The sequence below is a fragment of the Lygodium microphyllum genome, chromosome 13 (assembly GCF_053477565.2).
Source record: "Lygodium microphyllum isolate KBCC chromosome 13, Lygodium_microphyllum_v1.1.10, whole genome shotgun sequence".
Lineage (NCBI taxonomy): Eukaryota > Viridiplantae > Streptophyta > Polypodiopsida > Schizaeales > Lygodiaceae > Lygodium > Lygodium microphyllum.
The window spans coordinates 154496877-154504707 of NC_141147.1; positions in this window are offsets into that span (position 1 = coordinate 154496877).

Consider the following 7831-nt stretch of genomic DNA (forward strand, 5'->3'; position numbering starts at 1 on the left):
ATTGATTATCACGATTTGAACAAGTCAAGGGTCAAGAATAGGTATCCTATTTTTCAAATTGATGATCTTTTGGATGAGCTTAAAGATGCAAAGGTATTCACTAAAATAGATCTTTGATCAGGTTATCATCAAATTCGAATGAAGGAAGGAGATGAGTTTAAAATAGCCTTTAGGACTGAAAGAGGGTTATACCACTTCTTGGTTATACCATTTGGGCTTTCCAATGCACCCGCTACTTTCCAAGCCCTCATAAATAAAATATTGCAGCCCTTCTTGTTCAAAACAGTCCTTGTTTTCTTTGATGATATCCTAATCTATAGCAAATCCAAGGATGAGCATTTAAAGCATATGAGAGAGGTCTTTGACACATTACGAAGACACATACTCTTTGCCAATATGACGAAGTGTTCTTTCATGAAAAATGAAGTTAAATACTTAGGTCATGTTGTGGGAGAACAAGGGATTAGAGTGGACCCCAATAAGGTAAAATGTGTTAAAGAATGGCCTACTCCTGCGAATGCAACCTCTTTGAGAGGATTCCTTGGGTTATCATCATTCTATAGAAGGTTCATCAATAATTAAGGTCATGTGGTGGCTCCATTGATGGATAGACTCAAAAAAGAGGCTTTCTTTTGGGACTCCATCACTGATCAAAGTTTCAATGAGCTGAAATCTCTTCTAATTTCAACACCCATCCTTGTATGCCTGGATTTCTCTAAGGAGTTTATTATTTGTGCGGATGCTAGTGGAAGAGGAATTGGGGTTGTTTTATGTCAAGATCATGGAGTCATAGCTTATGAGAGTCGAAAGCTTGATGGCAAGGAGCATCAATTACATGTTTATGAGCAAGAAATGTTAGCAATATTGCATGCTATCAAAAAGTGGCACATTACATCTATGGCAGCCATTTCAAGGTCAAAAGCGATCATCTTGTGCTAAAATACTTCCTTTGACAAACAAATTTATCTCCCAAGCAACAAATATGGTTAGCTACTCTTCAAGGATATGACTTTGAGATATCTTATATGGTTGGAAAAGATAATGTGGTGGCGGATGCCTTATCAAGAATGTGGGCTTGTTCCATTTCAACTGTGCATAAGGATTGGATCCATGACATTCAAGAGGAGTATTTTCTTGATGAGCAAGCATCAAAGATGATGAAGGAATTTCAGCAAGGCAAAGGAGAAGAGTATCCAAGTTTCAAATGGCACAACGGTCTTTTATGGTATCATGGTAGAGTATTCTTGACACCACAATCTTCTTTCAAAGACCGTATCTTGCATGAGATGCACTCTTCACCTTTAGCGGGACACCATGGGTTGTTCAAAATATTTGACAATATCCATAAGAGTTTCTATTAGAAGGGAAATTGGAGGGATGATAAGGATTATGTTATGCAATGTCTTCCATGTCAATAAAATAAAGACTTCTCTATTCTACCAGGTGGTTTACTTCAGCCACTTCCTATTCCTCAAGGCAAGTGGACTGATATTACAATGGGTATTTATTGTGGGATTACCTACAACAAAGCATGGGTGTAATAGCATTTATGTGGTGGTGGACCAGTTGATTAAATCAGCTTATTTCATTCCTACCAAGGCTCAATTTACAGTAAAGCAAATGTCTCAACAGTTCATGGAATGTATTTTTAAGCTTCATCGTATGCCATTGAAAATAGTATCTGATTGTGATACTAAGTTCATGGGAAGTTTTTGGAGGAGTTTATTCACTTCTATGGGAACAATTTTGACTCCTAGCATGGCATATCATCCCCAAACTGATGGCCAAACAGAGCGTGTCAATAAATGGTTGGAAGTCTATCTTCATTATTTTTGCTATGATACTCAAGCTTTGTGGGATCAATGGTTGCATCTTTTTGAATTCTGTTATAATAACACTCATCATATGAGCATTGGCATGTCACTATTTGAAGCGCTTTATGGATACAAAGTGCAAATACCTTCAGCCCTTTTTCATGAAGGCGTAAAATCCACAAGCCAAGGTTGAAGTTGAGAAAATGGAAGCTCTTTTGCATCAATGCAAGGAAAACATTAGGAAGGCACAATATGCTATGAAGGATTATGTTGATGAAAAGAGGAGACCTTTGGAGTCTGAAGAAGGAGATTGGGTATTTCTCAAAGTGCTTAAATATAGGTATGCTTCTCTCAAAGGTGGTCATAATAAGTTGGCTCATCGTTACTATGGGCCTTATCAAATCCTTAAACGAGTTGGTGAGCTTGCGTACAAGCTTGATTTTCCTTCTTCAACAAGGATTCGTTCTACCTTCCATTTTTTCCAACTGAAGAAATATGTGGTCTAGCCATTAAGGTTTTAGAGGAGTTACCTCTCATGGATGAAGATGGTCTTATCATTTATGAGCCTGAAAAGATTATTGGCAAAAGAGAAAAGGTTTTAAGGAACCGTTTGCTACTGGAATACCTTATTAAATGGCAAGGTTTGCCCATGGAGGAGTCTACTTGGAAACCATCATCATACCTTGATTCTTTTCCATGGCTTTTGTAGGAAACAGAGTAATATCTGAACAGGACAGCTTGCTCTATTAAATTTCTATCATAAAAATAATTGCTCTACGATCATCAAAATTGGATTTTTATGGCATGGCTAGATACTAGGGATTGTCCTCTACATTTCTATAGCTCTTACATGGTGATTGGATTGATTTTGAATGGGTTGCCATCCATGAGGTGACAAGGGATTGAAGCCTGCTATGGCAAAAATGGATGATTGGACATTTCTTCTTCAAGTTATGGCCATTCTTGTGCAACAGCCTATTTTGGATAGTTTCCAACAGTCAATTCAAATTTCATACTTGTACTTCATTGACATATGAGATCTTCTTCAATTTAGAGTTTTATTACAACATGGATTCATCACTTACACAGCTATCCTTGTAATCTTTCCTTGCAAATTATCCCAATTCCAACTTTGAGGACAAAGCTCTTTTAGGCCGGTATGGCTTGTAATAAAGCATAAATGTCTTAGTCTAGGATAGGCTAGGGTTAAGTATAAAAGGTGGAGATGTAACATGGGAATCATCTTTTTGCCATTTTACAAACATTACATGTTTGAGGTCTCAACCTCCCACCATCTAAGAGGGTGAATACTCTTGGCCACCATAGCTTGGGGTGCATACCTTGCTGCAACCACTCATCATTTGATTCTCAACCAACATTGGTAATATCATTTCATGCCTAGCCACCTTGGCTATGGTTTCTTGGCATTTTATGTCTATTTCTTGTATTTTTCAGTTAATCGCCTGCTGTGGGAATTAGCTTCTTTACAAAATATTGAGAGTCAAATGAGGAGGAGGTGGTTGTAGTTAAAAAATCCAAGCAGCAAGGTACACTTTTTTCCACTTTAAAAATATTAAATATGGCTTTGTTCATAATTAATTATAAGTTGATTTTGTTTAGGTCTCTTCTTCAACTAAATGCAAGTGAAAGAGATTCTTTAAAAGCATCTCAGCTTGATCACTTTCGCTCTCTTCCTTATATAGACCGCTACATGCTACAACATTCTCTCCGCCCATGTGTCATGCCAAATAGTCTTCACTACCTTAAGAGTCTTGTATAATCCATTTATCCAAAGACTTTGTCTTTTGAAACTTGAGATCATATATATTGAATTCAAATGCCTCTCAATTCTCAATGTTCAAAAATTCTTTTAAGAATCTCCACATTTTCCACATTTCCAAGACTCTTTATGCAACACATAAAAAAATTTAGCACCTTCAAAAAAAATTTGCATCATTTAGTGTCACTCACAATGTGTTTAAATGTTGCATTCCTATCCTTAACTTTTATATGATATTAATGCTTCTACTTTGCTCCACACTCCTTGATTTTGGCATAACTTACACTCAATTGGGCCAGCACATATGCATTTACTAAATAATTCCCTTTTTTTGCAAGTAAGATGTATGTCCTATAGACCCTTTGGACTAAGAGATAGAATGGCTAAATAACATGTCTACAATTTTGAGATACACCAAAAAGTACTTGACATGCAATGTGAGAGAGTGATAGAGAGATAGATGGACAAACAAACAAAGATAGAGAACAAAAAGCAACTACATAGATATTTGAGATTTGAGTCACAATGAGAGAGAGAGAGAGAGAGAGAGAGAGAGAGAGAGAGAGAGAGAGAGAGAGAGAGAGAGAGAGAGTGTGTGTGTGTGTGTGTGTGTGTGTGTGTGTGTGTGTGTGTGTGTGTGTGTGTGCATATAGCATGTGCATTTGCACATGTGTGTGTGTGTGCACAAGCATGCCAACTCCTCAATGTAATTGTCACATGTGAGCTATGAATTGCCTAGTAAGAGATCAAATTGACATTTCCTTAATGGTATGCTTTACCTTTTTTAGAAAAAGGTTTTCTTTGGATTTAGGAGCAAGCCACCACCTTGCTAATAATATTTGGGGCATAGATATCAAGTCCACCTATTTATACATATACCCAAATGAATAAAATAAAAGCACTCAACGCAACCTATTTATGCATATACCCAAATGAATAAAATAAAAGCACTCAACACTCAATGCAACCTATTTATGCATATACCCAAAGGAAAAAATAGAAGCGCTCAATACTCAACGATTGATGCTATACTCTCTACTCTCACTATTACACTCAATTTTCACCTCTTGCTCTCTCAACATGAAGCTCATGAGAGAAAAGAATAAGAGGAGAAGACTCAAGTTTAAGATGAGAATTTTCTTACAATGGGAAAGAGTTTATTATTGCATGAGAATTCATGTATTTATAGGCACACCTCTAAAACCCTAAATATATGGTTTTTTTCATACCTATTTCTTGTAAAATGGAAAGAATCAAATAAGATTAAGGCTTTGACTTTTGAACAAAAATATTTGGTAGACTTATGAGGACCTAAAAGTAATTGAAATCCATGATCCTTGTCATATTTGTAGGAGTAGCTTTGTTAGAACAATGGGAGATGGGGGCCACAAGGAGTTGACTGCTCTCATTGTTCTTCATTATTCATCTTACTCTTATTGACTAAATAACACACAACATGAACTAGGTCTAAGTGACCATACTGACTAACCACTGACTAACTAACTATGGTTAAGTCATGTATTTACTTATTAAGAACACATACATGATTGACAACTACACACACTAGGCTATCATGTTAGTAGGGTAGGTAGTAGATGAGTAACGAGAGCTTGACTATCTCAACACTCCCCCTCAAGCTCAAGTGAGGTACTGTACTCCAAGTAGCTATCTGAAGTAACTGAATTTATCTTTACCTAGTGACTTGGTAAAGATATATGCTACTTGATCATCTGTCTTCACATGCAAGAGATCCACTTTTCCTGCATGTACCATCTCATGGATGAAATGATAGTATATCTCTATATGTTTCATTTTGGCAAGGTAAACAGGATTTGTTGCCAGAGATACACTACTCATGTTACACAGTATAATGTCATTGGAACTACTATTTGCATATCCAAATCAGCCATCAACTTAAGCAACCATGCAATCTCATATGCGGCTAAAGAAGCACCTTGGTACTCTATCTCAGTACTAGATAATGCAACAATCGGTTGCTTCTTGCTACTCCAGCTAATGATCCCATTGCCAAGGCTAAATGCATAGCCACTAGTAGACCAACAATCATAAGGACATCCTTCCCAATTTGCACTAGTGCATCCAATGAGCTTCAGGTCCTTATCTTTCTCATAAAACAACCCACATTCTATTGTTGCCTTGCTATATTGCATAATCCTTCTTACTGCATCCAAATGTGGTTTCCTAGGCTTTTGCATAAACTGATTGATAAGCCCAACTGCGTAGCTCATATCAGGCCTAGTGATAGTTAAGTTTGATAATCAAACTTCCAACCATCTGCATGTACATAGTAACATCTACAATCTCAGCTCTAGTGTCTACATCCAATTTGGTATTCTCATCCAAAGGAGTATCAACTGGTTTGCACTCTATCATGCCATACTTTCTTAGCATTTCCAATGCATATTGTCTCTACATCAGGGAAAGTCCATTGGCTAAATTTACTACTTCAATGCCCAAAAACTATTTCAACTCACCTAAATCTTTCATGTCAAACTCTAATTTCAACATAGTCATCATAGCCTATATTCCAAATGAGATCATCCACATAGAGGGCTAGCACAACTAAACTTGTATCTGTCTTTTCAGTAAACAAATTGTGATTAGCCCTGCCAACTGTAAAACCAAGACTCTGCAAGTAATTGCTAATGTGTGCATGCCATGCGCTTGGAGCCTATTCAGCTCATATAGAGCTTTCTTTAGCTTGTAGACATAATTAGGAAACTACGGGTATACATACCCCTCAGGTGGATCCACCAATACATCCTCTTCCAGGTCATCATTCAAGAACACATTCTTTACATCCATCTACTGTAACTTCCAGCCCTTTGCTACAACCAATGCAATCATAGTTCTGACAGTTGCTATCTTGGCAATAGGGTTGAAATTTTCTTCATAATCTAAACCGTATTGTTGACATGTCCTTTGGTGATCCTTTGGTGACCAATCTGGCCTTGTATCTCTCTATGCTACCATCAGACTTTCATTTTACTTTATATACTCATTTGTAGCCTATACTCTTTTTGCCTTCAGGCAGTGGAACAAGCTCCCAAGTTTGATTTTTAGCCAATGTAGCCATTTCTTTATCCATGGCTTTGCACGAGTTCTTACCCAAGACATCTTCAGCAAATGTAGCAATTTCTTTGTACTCCATGAACTTAGTCATGTATGCATAATGTTTTGTAGAATATCCATTGTATGTAAGTCAATCAACTAGGTATCTCACTCTCTGCAAGCATCTCAACTACAATGCACTACTTGATTCCCCTCTTTCATGAGGTGGAACGTACTTGCTCTGCTTAACACCTGGAGTATATATATATGGGATTCCAAGTTTTCTATCAAGGCTATCAGCCGAATCATAACTAGAAGTAATCATACTAAGAGCCATCATGCCAAAAATATCATCAAAAACTATTTCTTTTTCTCTGCTTTCTACCTCATTTCTCCCCCTCACTAACATAGTGCTATCAGTGGACAGTGATGCAGAACATCTCAATCTACTAATCCATGGAGATATACTGGAAGATACATCACTTATAGGCCCAAACAAAGAAGCACTCAGCTGCTACTATGGAATAACATTAGAACCATTCTCTAAAGGCATATAAGTAAGCAGAGTAGTAGATAATGCATACTAAGAAGCCATTTCATCAAATGTGGCATCTTTGCTAAATAGTGTCTCTATAATAGACGGGTCATAACATTTATATGCCTTCCTCTCCTGTGCATAACCAATGAACAAACATTTGTGTGTTTTTGGATCCAAATTCTTTCTCTTCTCATCAGGGATATGAACATAAGCAATGTAGCCAAAAACTTTCATGTGACTAATCTCTAGCTTGTACCCATAGAGTTTCTCGTACAGGGTTATGTCATGTATATCTGCAATGGGAGTTCGATTTAGCACATACATGGCTATCATAACAGCCTCAGCCCAATAGTATAATGGCATGTTCTTTTCATTCAGCATTGCATGAGTAGTCTCCATAAGCACCATGTTCTTTCTTTTAGTCTCTCCATATTGCTCTAGAGTGTAACTGCATATGAGTTGCCTACGAATCCCATTTTTGGCTAAGTATCTCTCAAACTCATTAGATACATATTCCCCACCATTGTTGGATCTCAAACATGAGATAAAGCAATCAAACTCCTTCTCAACTTGTCTCTTGAAATCTTTACAAACAGCAAACATTTCATCCTTGTGTTTCATGATATA